This window comes from Arvicola amphibius, chromosome 11 (assembly GCF_903992535.2).
Source record: "Arvicola amphibius chromosome 11, mArvAmp1.2, whole genome shotgun sequence".
NCBI lineage: Eukaryota > Metazoa > Chordata > Mammalia > Rodentia > Cricetidae > Arvicola > Arvicola amphibius.
In genome coordinates this window covers 33357780-33380590 of record NC_052057.2, presented here as the reverse complement: position 1 = coordinate 33380590, position 22811 = coordinate 33357780, and positions in this window count along the sequence as shown.

The following is a 22811-nucleotide window of genomic DNA, read 5'->3' as shown; positions in this document are numbered from 1 at the left end:
AAATACCAAATAATCAAATTAAAAAATGGGGTACAGATCTAAACAGAGAATTCTCAACAGAAGAATCTCAAATGACCAAATGACACTTAAGGAAATGTTCAACATCCTTAGGGAAATGCAAATTAAAATGACTCTGAGATACCATCTTACACCAGTCAGAATGGCTAAGATAAAAAAAAAAAAAAAAAAAAAACACCAATGATAGCTTATGCTGGAGAGGACACAGAGTAAGGGGAAAACTACTCCATTGCTGGTGGGAGTGCAAACCTTTACAGTTACTTTGGAAATCAGTATGGCAGTTTCTCAGAAAACTGGGAAGCAACCCATCTCAAGACCCAGCAATACCACTCTTGGGCATATACCCAAAGGATGTTCAATCATACTACAAGGACATTTGTTCAACTATGTTCATAGCAGCATTACTTGTAATAGCCAGAACCTGGAAATAATCTAGATGCCACTCAAACAAGGAACAGATAAAGAAAATGTGGCACATTTACACAATCGAGTACGACTCAGCAGTAAAACACAATGACATCTTGAAATTTGTATGCAAATGGATGGAACTAGAAAAAACATCCTGAGTGAGATAACTCAGTCCCAGGAAGACAAACATGGTATGTACTCACTCATTGTGATATAGATTAAAAGCAATGGATGACCTTCCTATAGTTCATAAGCCAAAGAAGCTAGGTAACTAGGAGTAACCTAAGAGAGACATACATGGATCTCTTGTATGGGAAGATAAATTAGACCAAAACTCTTGAGACAATTAGGAGCATGGGGTGAGGCAGAAGGAGAGAACTGAAGGGGATGGAGAGAGGAGAAGAGAAGGGGGACAGGCAACATAAGAGAACAGGATGGCCAAGATGGGGAAAGGACAAAGAGGGAGAACAAGAAAAGAGATCCACAACTAGCACTGGGCCAAGCTCCCAGAGTACAATCGAAGAGAAGGACAAGAGATAATATGAGAAAAGGCTCATGACCATGATGGGGATACCCACAAAAAAACCTGACCTGATCTAGTGGGAGTGCACTGACTCTGGACTGACAGCAGAGAAACCTGTATAGGCCCAAACAGTGTCCTCTGAATGTGGGTGACAGTTGTGTGATTAGGGCAGCCTGTGGGGCCATTGACAGTGGGACCAGGACTTACCCAAAGTACTTGACTGGCTTTTGGTGTTCATTCTCTTTAGAGGGATACTTTGCTCAGCATAGATATAGGGGGAAGGGCCTTGGTCCTGCCTCAAAGTGATGTACCTGACTTTTTTGACTCCCCAAGGTATAGTAGGGAGGCTGCTAGTTCATTTCCCTGCCTCCCAGACTCCTAAAATAATCACACAGAAACTATATTAATTAAATTACTGCTTGGCCTATTAGCTCTAGCTTCTTATTGGCTAGCTCTTACATATAATGACTGAGTATAATAGACTGTGGAGGGCTCTGTGCAAGTGTCTCCTGGACATGACATAACCATCACATTTATGAATTCGCGACAGCTGTGGTTGCCTGCAGGAGGATGGTAGAGCATCAAGTTAGTCACCATTCTGGTATGGGTGGGAAAGGCTGATATTCCCTGCTTCCTAGCTGCAGAGATAATGGTAGTTGATAGTGGCTAGGGTAGAAGAGTTAATTTTCTTCAGGACTGTAGCCCCTGGTAGGTTATATAGGTTCCAGAAGAAGGCTCTACACCTATGAACATAAGGTCAACACTAATTGGTCTCAGTATGCATTATACAAGGAAAGACAGAAGTGTTTGTGAAGTTTGGATAGGGACTTGGTAGAAGGGTCTACGGGGAGTTGGAGGGCCACATAAGGGTGGATAGGAACAAAATATATTCTATACATGTATGAAATCCTGAAAATGATAAGTGAAAATCTTTTAAAAATATATCATATATTGTATTTCGTCAAAACCAGTTGTAGATCTCGCCACTGAACTCAGAGGCACTGTTTTCCTGTGGGTGTGGATGACGTGGCAGGCTGTGATGCTAAACAAGAGTGCATAGTTTCACTTTTTCTGGAAGTGCTCTAAACATATACATACGCAATCATTGGCTATAGAATCACATGAATTTATCTCTTTAGAAAGCCATGCAGAATTGCTATAGAAACGATGAACTCCATCAAGGTAACCTTTCTTCCCTTATCATAGTCATTATGAGATGTTTCAACACGTACTTAAAATGGAGTTGTCCTTTTCCTTCTGCCTAGATGTCATCTCTTCGTGGTGAAAGGAACATCTAAAAATACTTCCCTTCCCTGTCTAATTGGGTGTGGATGAGCGGCTGTGATTGGTATTCTGATTGCACTCAGATGCCTCATCATCGCCATATTTGTTTCAATGCTGTCATTATCATAGTTTTACATTATCATACTTAAAACCCTTATGATATACGCAGACAAAGTTCTAAGAGACCTGAGTTATAATTGTGGCCTCGGGAGAAAAAAAAAATGCGCAAGGGAGTTTCTGTGGAGGACATTTATCCATGAAATAAGGAAAGCAAAAATAACCCATAGGCATAAAAGGCGAGCTACAAAGAGAAGTGGAGATGACCTTCCAATCCAAGACGTAAAAATCTGAATTTTCGTATTATTGATCTTATGTATGACACTCAAAGAAAGCACCTGGACTTCAGATGGGAAGCATGATTCCCAACAAGAAATGCTGTGTGCTTTGCCGTGTTGTTCTGGGAGGAATTTGTACTTCGGTGGGGGATTTTTAGATAGAATAAACACACTTCTTTCCAGTTACTGTTTTGAGTTCCTGACACCTGACCACAGCACCTTTTTCTGTAAAGCATGCCTATTTAAAATGCATGTTTCAAATGGAGGCTGAAATCACTTTACCACGTGTGTAGTTTAAAAAAGTTTCACCAACATAGCTGCCTAAACAAGAGCTGAATAAAGACAATGCTATCCAGGTTGCCAACATGGAAAGGAGAAAGTTCACCAGCTTCCCCACCGCCGCCCACCCCTCGACAAAGAAGTTAGGAATGCTGAGAGCAATAGAGAAACAGTTTTCCCAAGGAAGACCGCAGCAGCTGGCTGCCCATTAGCAATGGTCGTTCTCAGATTATATATGTACAAGGAACACTACATGGGCTGTGCAGGTTGCTTTTATCATCTATGGATACATATAGATAGTGGAGATATGACAGCAACTAATGAAGAAAGGTGCCAAGAATTTGTTGAAAGGAGGGAAATGAAGGGGGAGAATGATGCGATTGACTAGATTTTTGAGCTTCAAAATTAAAAAAAATTACAAATAAAATAAACTTAACTTTTATATAAGGAGCAATTTATTGATAATAAGAGGTTCCATGTGTGTGTGTTTGTGTTTGTGTTCATGTATTAAATACATTTATATAGTAATAGTAAGAGTTCTCACTGTATATATCCATATATTTCTGTGTGTCTCTCTATATATGTATATATGCACACAAACATATATATGCATGTCAAAAATACATTTATATTTCCATATATAAATATATGGGAAATATATTTACCTATGCTAATATATACATGAAAATTCTAAAAAGCAAAAATTAAGTTATTTAATTAATTTTGCACAAGAACACAGTAAGTCAAGTGTCTTAGTTAGAGATTCTATTACTGTGAAAAGAACATGACCAAAACAACTTTTATAAAGGAAAACATTTCATTGGAAATGGCTTATAGTTCTTTATAGTTTCAGAGGTTTAGTCCATTATTGTCATGGTGGGAAACATGGTGGAGTGCGGGCAGACATGGTACTGGAGAAGCAGCTGAGAGTTCTACATCTGGTTCCCTAGGCAGCAGGAAAAGACTGAGGAATAGTAGGCCTATCTTGAGTCTTGCAGACCACAAAGTCCACCACCAGTGGTGCACTTTCTCCAACATGGCCTCACTTCCTCACAGTGCTACTCCCTGGGAGCCTCAGGGGGCCATTTCCTTTCAAACTACTACACCAAGGTATTGTGAATTAAAGTTCTGAATTTGTGTTTAAATTTGTATAAGCACAGGAAACAATATTGTGATACGAAATCAGGGAGTGAAATAGAAACACATTTGCAAACTACAAATTATACCGCCTCCTAGTAAACATGTTAGAATCATCAGACAGGAAAGGTAACAGGGTTCAGAAAACACCTGAGCTTTAGTCCACTTGAGGTTGAAGTCCTTGGGTATTATATGCCATCATCAATACCCTATTATTTATGCAAATTGGAATCTTTCTTGTATTCTGTCTTGAATAAATGGGTGTGTCATAAGTAATACTCCTCTTGTGTTTTGAAAACTGCAAACTTGTTTTTGATTGAGTCTGCAATTTCTTCTCCCATTGGTAAAATCACTTAAAGGGGGCAAAATACTCATTGAAGAGAAATAGTGCTTGATATTTCTTCAATATAGATGGCATAGTAGCTTGTATATGTGCTTCTTTTCTTTGCTTTTAAAAGTTTGTTTGTCAGGTTGGTGAACTCAGTGGTGGACATTCCTGTTAAGCTAGGTATAAAGTAGAGAGCTGCAAATTATGTGGTACTGTCATAATTATCTCTGAGAAAGTTAATTTTAATTTCTCATAGTTAAATATCAAACAAGCAAATGTGGGTGATGGGAGCCAACCTCCAGTCCTATTACAATAATAACTTTTGTTCATTTAACATCACATCATGTTGTTTTCCAAGCTTCACCCATTGGATTTTTCTTCATTGCACTAGTCACAGCCTTAGACACGATCTGAAGTTAATTTACAAATTTCCTTCTTTTAAATCATGTCTTCTCTTCAACAAAAAGAACCACAAGAGTCAAGGAGCCGTCTATCTTACCCCTCCCCCCCTTTATCAGTAGGGCCTCTGTCTCTGGAGTATTTTCTACTGTGCTGTAAAGATCAAATGGTTATTTACTGAACACGTTTCTAAAGAACAGTAAATAAAATGAGGACCTTTGACACATTTGTCACAATTCAACAGTATAGTGGAGAGAGTCTAGCCAAGGTAATAAAGCAAGAAGCCATGACATTAGTTATAAATAATGGAAAGGATATGACAAAATTCATTGTTTGCATATGTTGTTATCTTTAGCTAGGGAGACCTGAAAAGACTGGTACACAACTATGGAGTTCAATAAGAGAGTTTGTCAAGAGGGAAAGCTAAAAAGAAATCAGCACGTGCATGCGCGCACACACACAGACACACAGACACACACACACACACACACAGAGAGAGAAAGAGAGAGAGAGAGGCACACACATGTTCTTGAACACTAACAATGTCAATATTGAAAATTAATGGCTAGCCATTACATTCTCAACAATAAGCTATTTTATTTTAAAGGCTTTATGAGCAAATCTCACAATAACTCAGCTTATTAACAGCCATATAAAGCCCTAAATAAATGGAGACACAGTCTAGCAGGACTCACTATTTGAAACACTTACCGCTGTGATCTATGAGGTTAATTAGATCCTAAGGAGGTTAGAATTGGATTTCTTGTGGTTTTTGGAACTGATTGTAAAATCCACAGGAACAATAAATGTGTGAAAATGGGCGAGGTGATTCCTGGAGGATGAGCAGACAGTCAGAGGACCAGAAGATCTGCAGCAAAACATATCCTAAACATGACATGGACCTTCCCTCCTGCCCTCACTGCAGGGGCAGTTGTCTGCATAAGGGTAGGGCATGAGCATTTATTTCATCAGGGGTGAGGGAGGACCCACAAGGGCTGCCACCAGGGACTATTGACAATTAGCTGCTGTTTGTGAAGAGACTGTGCCTTTCTTTAGTGGGGTGGCCATTGCTAAATTGCCCTTGCTTCAGTATGTAACTTCTCACCATGTCTCAGCAACTAACTAGCTAAATTTGGTGAGTTACACACAAAAGAAGTCATGAAAATGGGTGAGGGGCTTGTTTCAAGGAAGTGTTCTAGCAAGAAAGGGGGGATGAAAGAGATAATCAGGTGAAAATGATAAAAATCAGTATGTAAATGTATGACATTATCAAACAACAAAAATAAAAACTGAAAAAAGAACAAATGTATTTAATAGCAGTTGTATAACATGCACACATACACACACGTATACACACAGGATCTGTTAGAATGACTTACAGGCTATGAATGGCTTGTCCAAGAATGTAGGAGCAGGCTGCTTGTTGGTTCCTGGCTGCTTAGCCCTGAAATAATCACACAGAAACTGTATTAATTAAACCACTGCTTGGTCCATTAGCTCTAGCATCTTATTCGCTAACTCTTATATATTAATTTAATCCATCTCCATTAATCTGTGCATTACCATGAGGTTGTGGCCTACCAGCAAAGTTTCAGGGTGTCTGTCTCCAGTGGCAGCTCCATGGCTTCTCCCTGACTCCGCCTCTTTTCTCCCAGCATTCATCTTAGTTTTCCTTGCCTAGCTGAGTTTCCCTATTGCTCTGCTATAGGCCCAAAGAAGTTTCCTTATTCATTAATGGTAATCACAACATACAGGGAAATCCTACATCACAAGAATCCAGTAATTGTTCAATCCATGAGACTGGATGTTTATGATAGAGTCTGATAAAAGCAGTCTCTAATGTCCATAAAGGAATGGACTTCTTAGAGAGGAGAGAGCTAGCAGGCAAAGAGCAAAATCTTCCTTCTTCCAAGTCCATATACAGGCTTCCAGAAGGGGTAGCCCAGATTAGATCTGGTTTAAAAATCTGGAGTAAAGGTGTACTTTTCAAAAATCTGGGTTAGAAGTAGACCTTCTCACTTCCAATTAATCATAAATCCCTCACAGAGATGCCCCCTCTTTTGGGGTTTTAGTTAATTCCAGATGTAGTCCAGTTGACAAACAAGAATTGTCATTACAGACATGTTCTGTTTATAATTTACTGTTTGGGGCAATCTTTTCCCCTAGCATGAGCGTTAGCCTTTTAGATATCACCTTGTCCCACTGCAGTTAAAGCTTTTCTAGCCTTGAGTTCACCTGTAAGTTTGAGGGGATTTATAAAAGAAAAAGAGAAAGTGCCAAACACCCTCCATTTAAAACTCAGTAGTCAGCACAGCACTCAGTCTTTCTGGTGATAAATATTAATTAAGTATTTAATTATTAAAGGAAAGTTTTAAAAAGCTGATTTGTGCCTTAAGAACTGTTTATGTGAAAAAAAAAACTGAGTAAACTATGGGAAATAATTACTAGGCGAGGCATAAATACAAAAGCTGTTTCCAGCATTAGTTGCACAATTCATAAAAGAGCTTTCCCCCCAAAAAAGTTAAATAAACTTCTAGATGATATAAATGTATAATCTAGGTAAAGGAATATTTTAATAAAATGTCATATTAGAGTTATACAATAGTAAGCTATTTAGTGAAGAGGTGAAGTTTCTCTTTAGAGATTATTAACTTCTTATTTATATTTTAAGTGAGAACTTTTGTATACATGATATTGGTCACTTGCAGTCTCAAGGAATACATAGTTTAGTATAGGTGGGCTATAATATCCATGGAAAGTAGAAAGGGAACCTCCTTGGTAGTGGTGGCAGGGAAAACAGCAAACTAAATCTGTTTAAGGTGTCAAGTTGTAATTGTACTTTCCTCCAAAGAAGTCATGAGTCCCAGTAAATAACAATCAAGTGATCTTTCTCTGGGTGGACTAGTTAATAATGAAATTTAAATATTCTGAAAGCAATCAGATGAAATTTTGTATTGATGTAATAATTCTACACATTTATTGCTTATGATGTGAGATTTTAGTATAAGTACATAATATGTAATGATCAGATCAGGATAATTGTTTTGCATATCACCTCAGACATTAACCCTGTGTGTGTGTGTGTGTGTATTTGTGTGTGTGTTGTGGACATTCAAAATCTGCTCACTTAGCTCCACTGAAATATACAACAATTGTTACCAACCATACTCACCCTTCTGTGCTATAGACATGAGAATTATTTTCCTATGCAAGTATATGCCGTGCACCATAGTTACCATTCCCCATGTCCCTTCCTCACAATCGGAAGCTTCCAATGGCCACTGTTCATTCTTCTGTAAGATAATTGTTTTAATGTTCATATATGAATGAAGACCCTATACTCTGGCTCTGTGTGATCTACTTCATATAACATATGTCCTTCATGTTCATTTTGACTTTTTTATTGTTAGATGTAGGTTTCCTTTTAAATAAGACTTAAACTGTACAGCACACTGTTGTTCAGTATACACAGGCTGTTATACAGCATGTTTCTAGAATTTACTCATCTTCTACAGCTCTAATGCTACACTTGATGAGGGGAAATTACTTATTTTCTTTTTTCCAACTGTCCTCTTTATTTTTTTTTTCTGAAAATCTGGCAAGTTTAAATTCCTTAAGCAGGTCAAATACCATACTGTTCTATTTCCTGGAACTAATTCATTTCTTTTAAAAGTGCAAACTCCTCAAGGATCACTGGTGTTTGGGAACATGAATAACTGTGGTGATTAAACTTTATTGCCAGCTAGATTGTAATCACTCAGGAGACAGACCATGCGCATCTGCGGGGAATTTCTAAAACGGCTTAATGGAAGAGAGACGGCAAATCCCAAGTGCGATGACACCGTCCCATGAATGGGGTTCCAGAATGGATGAGATGCAAAGAAGGCACCAGAATTCATGTCTCTGTCCTAGCTGTGGACAACACGTGAGTGTCCTGTCATGTCTTTGCTGCCACACCTACAGCCACTCTTGTCCCATGTTTTCCTCAACGTAATGGACTGACCCTCAAACTGAGCTGAAACAAATCCTGCCTTCCTTAGGTTAGTTTCCTTGCATTTTTAGAACAGTCTTAATCCCGGGAATAAAAAAAACAAAACACCCTGATCCTACAGGTTGGAATCAGCTCATAAAATAGTATTCTGGAGAGTTCATTGATAAAATATCTGTTAATTTATGAAGCAAATGGAAAGAAGTTGTAAACAGAAAGATGGATTTTCACAATAAAAATTTAAGCTTAGATGTAAAAATTACACCTCATGTTTCAGTGATTATTTCCTTCTTAAACCTTCAATTACACACTAAACAATGGCACCACTATTCTATTTTTAAAATAATAACCCTTTCCCTTTAAAGGTGTAATGTGTTTCTATGTGTTAGATGATTAGATTTTAGATTCTACCTCTGGGCATCAGCAAGGTTTTGGCAGTCTTTTTTTTTTTTAAATTTTTTTTCTTTTTTGTCCAGAGAAAGTGCAGTTCCATAAAAAGCGGTAACAAAGATAATAATGCAGAGGCAGTTGGGAGGAAGCATTTTCTTTTTCAGAAATCAATAGGGAAGGAGAGTGATCCTATTTTTCACCTGAGGCAAATCACCATTACAGAACAGAAGAATGCTCCTGTCGTCGGGGCAGGGCTGACACAGCCCTTCCATCAGCGGCCTCTGAAGGTTACGTAGGAGCAGTGCCTGACTCCAGGAGAGAAAGAGGCTAATTAAATTAATTCTGTGGGAAAGTGACAAGATGACTCAAAGCATTTGGAGTGTGCTGGAAGTTTTCCCTTGACCCTCCGCTGTCAGCCTCGCCTGGCCTCTTCTCTTTAGCGTCTCACTCACACACTAGAGCCTGGCATGCAATGCTGAGTTCCTTTGGTCTCACTTAAGCTGCAATGTGAACACTGGACTTGTGCTATGATGGATGAATGCCGCAGGAAAGAAATGTAATTGCCTTGGCTGTGTGGCAGCAAATGGATATTCCCTCTGGAAACTCAACTCGCTTCATTTAGACCCAAACATGCCAAGCAGATGCAGATGATCAACTCCCAGCATATGACAGGAACGGATATCATTCTCTTTTATGTCCCGTTTTTAATGTAATAGCAAGCTAACATCTGTTGTTCTGAGTGCGACAAATCTGTTCTTTTCAATGTAAAGGTTTGCTGAGCATTGATATTTTACTAAGGATAGAGCGCGTGCAATTAGAGCGTACTGTATTTTCATGGCAGATCCGGAAGGTCTTTGGAAAGGTCATTGCTGTTGTGTATGACCCACTGAGCTGCAATCGCGTGATAGATGCAGTTACAAGACAGAGCAGTTGAAGGGATATTGTTCCAGAGAGAGGACAAAGGAATGGAGAAGAAAGGAAATTGCTCTTTATGGGATCATAATCCTGTGTTGTCAATGCCATGTCACACATTCTGAGTTTGCTTTCTGCACAGAAGAAATGCTACTACATACTCTTAAGAATTTGAATATCTTCTGGGATATTATTTGACATGTTGACAAAGTCTTTCTAGCTCTCATTTAAGACCCTTACATAAAATAAATAGTAGCACTGGAATCTTTATCAGAAACACAGATTGTCCTTCCCAGTGCAATAAAGAAGTATTGAGATGTATATGACAGGAAAATCTAGTGTTTAAACAATCTGTTTAACATGACTTGTCTTATCTTAGGTATTATTTAGCTTATATGTTTAGGCAGTGATATAAATAAATCTAAGAAACAGTGACTTTTTTTCTGATGGGACATTTTGTTGTATGAAATGTCTCCATCTTTTGTGTGCATTGATTCTGCTGTCTACAAAAAGGACACAGTGAAATATAGCACCCAAGGCTACAGACTGAGAAGATCCAACTCAACACACATCTTTCACATTGCATGCCATCTTGAAGAAGAACCCAGTTCAGTTGGGTGATGGTGGAACACATCTTTAATCACAGTACCCGGAAGGCAGGAGGATCTCTGTGAGTTCCAAGCCAGCCTGGTCTATAGACTGAGTTCCAGGACAAGCCAAGGCTACATAGCAAAACCCTGCCTCAGAAAAAAAAAGAATAAATTAATTATAGCTATTATTTTTATTTTGAATTATTCATGTCAGTTGCAAACTAAACTCTTGAAATTCTCTGAAGCAGAATATTATCTTAAAAGCATTATAAATGTTAATTGCCAGTCATAAGAAAATGTTTAAATATTGGTTTTTTTAGATTGGTAAACTGTGGATATGTGTACTGCATTCCGCTGTCAGCTTTCAGTTCTACAATGGCTTTCTTGTTTTTCTGCTAAAAAAAACCACTTTTTGTCTAATACTGTTTATGTAGTTGTATGTATGTCTATATAATCATACAGTCAAAAAATTACAATACTGACTTAAGTAGAAAAAAATTAAAAGGCTAAAAGTCTTATCTTTCATTCCAATCTGTGAAATGATGCTGTCATATGAAGAGATGCCACAATAGACACCAGAAATGACATCACTGCATCCCGAGGCTTCCAAAGCCACAGGGCATTGTTGTAGAGAATGACTGACCGTCCAAGATAGAGAAGAGCAGCGAGGACCAAATGAGATGGTGATTCATAGTTTGTGACACCCTGCATAGAGATGTGAGCAGTAGCATCTATTATTAAAGGGATGCTTAAACAGGGACAGGATGCAAAGATGTGTTAGCACATGGTGTGTGTCTTAGTGCAACTGCTTTTATTTGCAGTTTCAGTTAGTAGTGATTTAAAAACAAGAAATAAGACAATGTTTATATAACTTTTATTGACCTTGACTTCAAAATACATGGTCAATGAAAGTTATGTTGTATTCTTTTGTAGAGTTGTCTTACAACTGAAAGTGGCATTGCATAAATTAATGTTTAATCTAATTGGAAAAAAACAAAAGAAATTATCTTCACAGAGGCAAATAATTCATGGTATTGGAGGAGAGGAAGTACAAGCAAGTTTTAATTCAGCTGTGTATTTTACTTACAGACCATGGTAAGGTATGAAAGCCAAAACAGTAATTCAGCTCACTGAATACATCAAATGCCTTAGAAAATATATCTAGTAATAATTACAAAAGTACAGGATCAAATTCAGCAAACTATCAGAAAATGTTACATTAAGGAACTTTAGCCCAATGCTATTTATTTTGTTTGTCAAGGTTGTATGATGTACTGGGGATCCAAATTGTCTAGAGATAACATGGTCATTTAGCAAGTACCTGGTGGACATTCCATAGGCTGTGCAGCTCTGCTTGGCTAACCTGTGCACTGATACTGAACGTAATTATTAAAGCCTCAAATCTGCATTTGTAAATGTCTGAAAGGGGGGGGGAATTAAAGTCTTTGCCCAAATATTGGACTGTTATATACAATTAATTTCTGATTTGTCAAAGTATCAGGCATGGTGCCTTCAACCTACACACCTGATTTTAAGGAGAGCTATCTTGATTGGTCCATACCTGGAACTGTTTCTGCCACTGCATAACTAATTGGGTGTTCTTGTAGAGTGAGTGTGCAAGGGTCAAATAATTGATGACTTATGAAGTAGAAGATGAATTTAAAATAGAAATAGCCTTCAAGTCTATCAACATTCTGCTTACTATCACTGACTCTGTCTGCACTGGAATTTGAAAGCTCTGTGGTCTGTATGACCCATCACAGAGTACAGAGTCTTTTCATCTGCTTTCGAACAAGACATAAATATAATAAATATACTTCACTGATGCATTTATATTGAATATATTGTTGTGCCTTTGAGCTAGAATTCTTCTCATTCTTCTATTCTTACTATTCTTGGGCTTGGTCTTTTCATGGTGTCCCAGATTTCCTGGATGTTTTGTGTTAAGAATTTGTTGAGTTTTATATTTTCTTTGACCAATGAATCTATTTCCTCTATCTTATCTTCAATAGCTGATATTCTCTCTTCCATATCTTGCATTCTGTTGACGATGCTTGCATCTGTAGTTCCTGTTTACTTAGCCAGATTTTCCATTCCCAGAATTCCCCTCAATTTGTGTTTCTTTTATTGCTTCCATTTCAATTTTCAAGTCTTGAATTGTTTCTTTTACATGTTTGATTGTTTTCTTGGCTTTCTTTAAGTGACTTATTAATTTCTTCCAATTATTTTCTGTTTGTTTGTCTTTTCTTCTATTTCTTTAAGTGAATTTTTCATTTCCTCTTTAAGGACCTCTATCATCTTCATAAATTTATTTTTAAGGTTGTTTTCTTCTGCTTCATCTGTGTTAGGATGTTCAGGTCTTGCTGTTGTGAAACTGCTAGTTTTTGATGCTGCCATATTGCTCTTTATGTTGTTGAATATATTCTTATACTACCATCTACCCATGACTTCCTCTAGTCATTGCAGGTGGGGCTTGTAGCTCTAGTAGTCGCGGATGCGTGGGGTGGGGGAGATGGTGGGATGGGGAGGATACTGTTGCCTGTTCCATGAGGCTGCAGGTGGTGGGGGGGTACAGGATGGAGAGCTGGGCTGTCCATCCAGGACTGCAGATACTCACCTCTTCCTCCAGGTGTAGACAGGGCCTCTACTGATGCATTTCTAAACTGAAGTAGAGGTTAGTTCTCTAAGCAAGAACTTCTACTGTTGACCTTTTTTTTCTTATCAAAGAAAGCAAATTGGTACAATCAAGGGTGGATTATGTATAAGAATAACCTTGAGCCATGATAAATCAATGACTTACATTAATGTAAATGATCTCATGAGTTTTAACACCTGGGGTTATTATGAAGGATAAATAATTTATAACATATCATTGCATTATGATCCCAAATGAGAATCACTGATGAAATTGCCATTTATCTTTCCTTGGACATTCTAATGTCACCTTAGACTATCGGCTGTTATGGTTTGAAAATAGTGTATTTTCTAATTTTAAATAATGGTCAGATACCCATTTAGAATGGTATGATTGGACAGAATATGCTGTCAGCCAGCTCAGTCTAAAGACTTCTTTTGAAACAGTCCCTGAAGCAACCAGTTAATTCACCTATGGTGGTTTCTTTGCTTTCCTCTGAAGTTTGTTCATTATTCTTCCTAAGTGAACATACATCTCAGAGATCTGTTATTCACAAGAAGAATCCAAATACCGACACACACACACACACACACACACACACACACAAACACATTAGCAGAATAACTGAAATTGGATTGCATTATAAAGTATTCTTGACTTTGAAAGAATCATGATCTCCAGTAAGTAATTTCATGACAAGACATAAAGTGTGCTTCAAAAAAGTGTAGACAAGTGACGGTCACTGCTTTTAAGTTATTTATTATTATGGCATGTGTGTGTGTGCGTGTGGGAGAGAGAGAGAGAGAGAGAGAGAGAGAGAGAGAGAGAGAGAGAGAGAGAGAGAGAGAGAGAGAGAGATTGAGAGATTCTTCTTGCCCCCATCATCTGAGTTTGGCTTTGTCTTCATTATCTCTTCTTCATTTGGACCACATGAGCACTGGGTGGGAGGAAAGTGAAGTCAGAACGAGTGAAGGAGTCAATCACTATTCTTTCACAGTTGAGGTGGTGCTGCTTCTCAGTGAATCATTTACATACATTGGTTTCTTACTGTGCCAAGCCCACTGCTGTGTGCCAGCTATTCCATCTTCTTTTAGTGATCATCCATTGGACTGGGCACTATAACCATGTTCCATTTTACAGCTAAGAAAATGTAAGCTAGAGATTTCTTACTTTTTTTAGGATGCTGAGATTGATTCAAATAACCAAACAAGGATTGAGTTTTAGTACACTAGTGTAAAAAATAATTTATGTCTGTGATATAGTCATGAAATAAATGCTAGATATACTTTAAAGAGAACCATATATAATGATGAATACAGACCATATTTTGTAAAACATTCAGAAGATATTAAATATTTTCAAAACCATCTTAATAAAAAATTAGCAGTTTTCTGAGAGATTATGAACTAGAAACAAAATAAATGTCATCATTTTCTTTTCTTCTATTGTTAAAACAATCATTTGTCTAATTAACTTATAATTGGAATTATCACTTAGCTGTCTTAAGGAAGCTGCTCCAACACCTGCATGATCCCAAGCTCTATGCAAGCCAGTAACCCTCCACAATGTTAGAATGGCCATTCTGAAGACAGGGTGTTTCCCTTAGGGTTGCAATTTCACTATTAATTACATTTAACATTTTTATTGTTCTAGTTACATCGATAACTAGGAAGTTGAATGTGCTCATCAACTGTAAGTCCTGGTCTCTGGCCTGCCAAACCTTGACCCCTCCCAGGAGGAGGGGCAAGCAAGATAGCCCACAAAACCTTGACCACACCCTCAGTCTATTTTTTTTATTTATTTATTTTTTTAATTTCTGCCTCCTCCTCGCCTTCCATTTACTTCCCCCTCCCCTCCTCAGTCTATTTAAACTGCTCCATGTGCTTTCCCAACTCACCCTTCCCCATGTCCCCCTCCCCTGCTTGTGTTGTGGCTTCTCAGTTTCTCTCAGGACCACCTGAGAGTGCAGAAATCCCATTAAACCTGGACCAACTATAAAAATGGAAATTTGTTGAGAGATTCAAAACTAGAAAAAACCAAAGTAGCTCTCTGTGCCTCGTTCGTGACTCACATGTCCTTGTGCCTGCTTCCCTTCTTTCCTCACCAAACAGAACCATCTGCTTATGGCCTCCTCTCTGACTTCACCGTCTGCCCATGCTTACGACAGCGGTTCACCACTGTACACGTGTACTTTATAGCTTAGCTGAAAATGAGGGATCACATACGGTTTCTTTTCTTTCTAAATTTGAGTTACCTTGCTTGGGATTATACTTTCTACTTCCACCCATCTTCCATTTCCCCACAAACACACAACATAGAGAAAGGAATAATAAATACAAAAAAGAACACTGAATATTAAGACCTTCCCTCCATTGTGAAATGTTTCGCCACTGACATGGCACAATGAATAAAAATGGCAGCCGTAAGTGAGTTTCGTATTGTTTGATTTTTTTTCAGAAGACTTGATATAAGAATTCCCCAAGAGGAGAATCCATAGTGTTGAATTTTCTAGACTTTTGAACTACTTTTCTTCAGCAGTTTGAGTTGGGAAATCCCCTTAATCAAACCTGACTTATAAGGTATAATTGTCAACATTTCCTATGTTCAGAATTATCTAACCATTCCACTAGGTCTTTAGTGGGAGCCGCTCATTTGAAGTTCAGGTCTGTCTTGTTCCCTGCAATGCATTCAAATAATAATAGTTCAAATTAGCCTTCCCTCTTGATCGTCAAGCCTGTGCTGAAAATTCCCTCCCTAAGATCAGCTCTACTTTTGATTATTCATTTTAAATACTCACAAACTATGGTATGTGTGATTCGAGATAATTGGTATAAGATAATACGGATCAAAACCTGCAAAAAAAAAAAAAATGCCTGCACATCTTTCTAGTGTTGCAGGAGCTCCTTCTGCTCCTTCACCCAATAGCCGCTGAGATACCAGCCCATTGGGGCGTGGTCTCTCTCTCTTTAAAAAAGCAGGCCACTTCCCTCCACTCCTGCTCTGGCTTCTGGCTCTGCTTCAGGCGACTAGGCTCCCTTCCTGATTGCGCAGAGGGCTGATGGCTGGGACGGTGATCTGTAAGTTTTTCCCTTTTAAATAAATAACCATTCTGTTAATCATAATTCCAAACTGGTGTGGGATTGTTTGTGACTTACGCCTTCATTCTAGGGAATACAATAGAGAAGTAGCTAGATATCTTTTCCCAGTGAAGTGGACAGGCAGCTTGTTTATCTTACCAATGATATATGTGGACAAGAATATGTCCATTCTATGTATTTCTTCATACATGGAAAAAACACATATCCAGAAACATGGGGCAACATGTATGAAAGGTGACTAAAATGGAAAAAAATGTCATCTGAGGTTTAACCCCAGAGTGTCATCACATGTCAATGTGACTGATCTTAGCTGCCCTTAGAGGCAGATCCCAGACTCCCAGTGGCAAACAGTGTTAACCAATGTATCAAGTTGGTACAGAATGGCTCATGATCTCATGCACACAAAAGAGTTGTTCACCATAAATGACCTTATTGAAGTAAATTATCTCATCAAAGAGATTCACTGCATCAGAAAGTTCCCGGGCTTGTAAATCATGGCAAACAGAATATTATAAGAGCTCAGAGTTGTGACTATGGAGGTCAAGGGTGAATTCTGTGCAAGATTTATGAAATCCAGCATTGCTGGGTTGTCTTCCAATGACAATAAATTTGGCCTTGGAGCCTCTTTTAGTCAAAGGGACACTGAAGCTGAATTGGAGGGTTTGGACAGCCAGTTGACCTAATTGTGAATGCCTCGTCCAGTCCTCTTAGGGATGGGGAAACTCATGGAAAAAAAAGGTTTTGCCGTTCTTCCTATCTTCACTGAACTCTGCCAACCAAGGCATCATTAGAAAGAGAAATTTTTGAAGCCATTGATTTTGGAATACCTTCTTTTGTACAGACAGGTTGCCTGATTTCTGCTTCTTCCAGGCAGCTGGGCTGTTCTCGGAGTCTTTTCAGCTTTGCTTGTTTACTCTTGGAGGAAAGGATCTAGAGAATCTAGTCAGCTTCAGGGACATCCTGAAGCTCTTTGCTCCGGAAGCTTTCTGTTTAAGGAGATCCCTTGCAGGATGGAATGTTTCAATCTCAGAAGAAACTGCTACTCAACAAAGCCAACAATAATCCCACTGCCAAGATTTTAATAATTGAAAACTGAGACAAACATCAATAAAAACAGTCAAAATAAACACAACATTAGTAATTATAATTGAGCAAACTAGATGCTCTAGTTAAGTAATAAATAGATAAAAATAAATATGTAGGAGCCACGATAGAGTATTTGCTTAGCATATGTGGGAACATGTATTAAATTTCAGCACCCACAGAATAAATACAACTGGATGCTGCTTACAGTAAACACATGTAAAAAGCAGGAATTCAAAAATAAATACATCAGAAGGGTTAAAAATTTGACCATGCAAATAAAACCTCAGAAAGCTGATGTTACATAAATATACTGCAAAATAAATCTCAAGGCAAAGAGCAAATAGAGATGAAATCATGTATATATATATATTGACAATAGGTTTAGTTGACTGGAGGGAGAGACAGCACACTTCTAAAACACTAGTATATATAATAAAAATAGATCCTTTAAGGTCTTGAGAATCTACTGTAGATTCACCTCAAGGGTGGAAGAGCCTGCTGGACTGAAGGAAGAACTGACAAGGTGGGAAACCTCTTGTACGTCTTTTTCAGTTATGGCCTGTGGATGCACAGCATTGAGTGCTCCTTTTAACTCACTGAGCACTGTGTGTGTGTGTGTGTGTGTGTGTGTGTGTGTGTGTGTGTGTGTGTGAAGCATGTGTGAGAAGGACTGAGGATAATCTGCACGCAATTCTTCAGACACTGTTCCCTATTTTGTTCCAGGCAGAATCTCACTAAGCCAGGAACTCACCAAGTAGTGGAGGCTTGTTAATGAGGAAAATTTCAAGGATCTGCTTGCCTCTGCCCTTCCCCTTGCTAGACTCTTAAGCGGGTTCTGCAGACTGAATTTAGGTCTTCATGCTTGCAAGTAGAGCAGTTTACCTATGAACTATTGGTTTAGTCTTTTCATGACTACCTCTCACTTGTTCATGCTTTGTGGAGTCTGTTTTTGTCAAGAACAGCTTCTGTTCTTGCCTTCCCCACCTTCAACATTCGATTTACTTAATTCTACCTAAACAACACTCATGATACCTTAAATTTTGTTTCACCTCTGCTTCTATAATTACCTAGTTTCTCATAGTACAATCTAAATTCCTTAATGACAATTATCATGTATTCTTTTATCCACAAGGCAAGTTTATATATTGAATATATGTAGTATATATTTAAAATATCTTATCAAGACAGAGACAATTAAATGGCTCAAAAAATCATAATGCTGCCATTAGTTACTATGCTCCCATTTCCAAACATGAATATTGAGACACACACATACATACATATAAGCTTAATTAATATTTATTGAACACATTTTTATATAGGCAACCTAGAAACAGGTAATTTCTAGTAGAAGCAATATCTGTAACACGACACTTTATAAAGTGTCTTTAGAATGCACAATTCAAAAAGAACTCACTGTTGGTAGCATTTGCAACCAAGTTGATCTTTAGAAAGAAGGAAATCTGTCCATGTTATGCTCCCGAAAGTAGAAGAAGATCTTGTCTTGTAGCTGTTGTAGATCCAATAGTGAATCCTGTCCTTCCTTGGCTACATCAGAAGATTCTGGTTTTCGGGCAGCTGTATCTTGTACAGCAGATACAGTCATTTCCAAGAAGCAGCGAATGAGCTCTTGCTTCTGTTGCTAGCAATAAAACGAACTGTTACAATCTTCATTCAGAAATAAAATTATTTCTTTGAAAGGATCTAAGAACTTGAAAAATAGCCTATAAATGGGGATGGTGGTGACAGAAGTCACAGCAAGTATATTACAGCACACGAATGACTAGGTCTGTGTAGCAGGGCAACTAATCGCCCTGTCCAACTTTGGGCAATTCCCCACGTCTAGCGCCGCGTGCAAGGCTTTCATGTAAAATGCTTTTAGTCCTTTACTGGATCGTGAGATAGATCACTGTCCCCTGTACAGTGAGAGGTGGGTGTGTTCTCCCAGTTTTGTCCTAAGAGAAAAGATGTTAATATGAAGGATCTAAAACTGCTCTAAGGGGACAAGGAGAAATATGTCCATCCCAGGTTTGCTGCTCACAGATGGTGTCTGACTGTGAGACCATTGCCGCTCTCCAAACTAGGTTGACCATTGAGATAGGTCAACAAAAGATAATGGTGTTTAAGAATGGTGCTCATAATGCAATAGTGTAGCAAGTGCCCATAATATGATGTGCTCCCTTCTCAGATATAATGGGAAGATCACACATGTGAGAATGGACGAATAAAATGTCTACTCTCTGGTAACTGTCATTGAAAACTTTTGCCATCAATATCTCACATCTGTCCACGATTAAACAGCACTGTGTGCCTTTTGGATGTGGAAGTTTCACAGCATTGTCCATTTTAAAGGGATTGTTAAATGAAAGGGGCCATCTGGTGAGTGCCACTGTGGGTTTGGGTTTCCTTGATCTGAATGTAGAAGTTAGGGATGCCTTGGGCACAGGATGGAGAGAGTCATGTATCTGAACTCTTTTCGGACATTTGGTATTCAACTACCTGCAAGAAGCTGAAACAAGGAAAACCTGTGCATGTATGTATGCATGTCACAGCATGCATATTGATGTCAGATGACAAGCATGGGTGTTGGGTGTTATCTTCCATCTTGTTTGAGAGAAGGCCTTGTCTCTATATAACTCACGCTTGGGGGCCCGTCAGGCTCCTGGGCTTCACTGATCTTGGTCTCTTTATCAATGAGCACTGGGATTACAGATACATACTATGTGATTAACTTTAGGTGGGCTCCCGGGATTTTTAACCTGGGTCCTTATATTTACATAACGAGTGCTTTACCTCCTACATTAACTCCCCAGTCCAAGAAAAACTTTCCTAGTCTTTTTTTTCCTCCCATTATACATTACCTGACATCAGTCATAAGCTAAATTAAAAAAACCTTCAATATGAGGAGATTGTTGGTACAATTGGAATGAATAGAATAGATGAGAAGGAAGACCATCACAGACCCATATATATTTTATATGTGAGTATATATGATAAAATGGGCAAGTGACTATCAAGAGCAGTGTGTATACTGTCCCGGAATAATGAATATCTTTATATCATCGGGTGTTAATATTTTAAGCAATCATACTAATGAAACATGAAATAGTTAATTCAGTTCATCTCCCAGAATTGTGGCATGGTTTGTTGTATGTCCAGGGTACCTAGAGAATTTGGCTGGTTAGATTGCTTTTATAAGAATTATGCATGTACGAGGAAATTGATTCTCAAAGATCTTAAAGAACCCGATGCTGGTACAGTTCTATGAGACATTACTGCACCTAGACCTACGATGCAGCACTTGCGTATTGCAGATAGAGTCTCAGATCAATTGTTTTGTTAATATTTAATTTTATTCCATTCCAGAATATACTTCTGTGAAATGTATAGCAAAATAATTTCTTGTGATTTGGTATAAATATAAACACCTTTCATGTGCATTTTGATTAATTCATTATACGCTTGATTCAGTGGCGGCAATTATTGGTGACAGTCAAGTCCTTGAGTGAGAAAGTCGTTTTCCAAGGTTTAAGAATTAATGTTTCTATGTAAGTCTTTGATAATTCAACGGAGATAAAAATAGTTGAAGATTTTAATAGTTTTAATATAACATATTTTACAAAGTGACTCTTAAAATCTTGCCGCAGATTTCATTATAATTTAGAAAGGCAGTATTTTCTATAGAAAATGAGCTCTGTGGGCATCAAATAAGATAACAAGGCTCTCATATTCAGCCCTGCGTCCTCCTAAGGCAAAATAAACTCAAAATATCTAGTTTGGGGCTGAGGAGAGAGAGTCAGATGTCCTCAGTTAGATCTTTGGAACCCACATGGCAGAACACCGACTTTTACACACTTTGCAGAAGCTGGGCAGATTCCAATTCTCAGGCCACGCAGCTGCAGGCAGTGAGGACGACAGCATTATCAGAGTGGATGACAGACAAACTGCTGAAACCCGTGAAGCCATGAAAAGTGAGGAACACATTACACGGTTGTAAGAATGGAGAGAATATGCTAACATTTCTCCAGAGGTAGCAAAGCCAGAAGCTGGTGGAGCTGGCTAACAGTAATAATCCCTACAGATGCTCCTCAAAACCAAGAGCTGAAAGGGCTCACCAGCTCCAAGAACCTACAACAAGAAGTTCTAAGGGAAAACGGACAATGATACTGGATCGCCTGAGGTTTCTTGATGAAGTCTCCTTGGCAGCAGGGAGGGAGGGTCAACTTTTAAACTGAAAGAAATAATAATCCCGTTACTGTTTCTTTCAATATAAAGAAGCATGGTTGAGAAATGAGGGAATAGCTTTGCTATTACAATTACTAGTTCCTTACCTTAAAGGAAAACTTTATATGAGAATGATTGCATTGGATATGGGTAGGTTTATGGAAAAAGCATCTTGTATAACTGCTTTTCTAACTTGGGCAACATATAACAATTGTTTGTTGCCAGAGCAATTTACATTTCTGCTGACTAAGTATTACTAAGTACAAGCATTTATTAGCCGTGATTTCCCACTGCTAACCGTGGCAGATGTCCTCACATGAAGCATGTGAGGGTGCCAGCTATTTTTAAAACCCTGTATATTCTGCACAGTTCTTATTTGAAATGCAACTGGGAGCACAGCGGTTGAGTTGAGATATTTTATTTTAAAGGCAAAGAAATTCCCATATTTCTGTGGCAAATTAACACCACCATATACCATCTTGAGTGCCATATTGATTACATCACTGGGCACTGTCTCCTACCAGACATGTAAGTTACGGACTTGGCTATCTTATCAGTCTGATAATTGAATTTCAATTTGCTTAGGGAAACCAGGCCTGAATTAATCGAGCCATTATATTTAAAGTTGGCAATAAACAATAAGAGCAAATATTTTTCTTTTCAACTGCTCTTATTGCCTTTAACTATTTTGAATTATTAAACCATCCAAATCAATAGTACTCCCTATTTTTTAATTAGTGATTTTTCCTTTTGAAGCCTAGCACTTATATGCAGGGTGAAGTGACCTTGCCTCAGTTTTGACCATTTGAAGATTATTGTTAATTAACTTTTCTGCTTAGACTTCTGCAAGCTTAACACTGGTTGGTGATTTACAATACTACAGCAAATAAATCTTGACTTAATTTAATAAACATAGTTATTTAACCTAAATTGGATTCTCTATCAATTGAGACAAATCAATTTTTAAATGCCATAATGTTGTGATTTTCAATAATACTGCTCTATATTTATGTTGGTTTATGCACCAGAGAATCTAATGTTTGCACAATCAAGAATTTCTGTGGGGAAAACCTAAAGTAGAATTGCTGTTCATGGTAATATACATGAAATACATATTTCAAATAAAACTTGGTATGTGGCAAAGATATACAGAAGCGTGGAGTACGGAGAAGAGTTC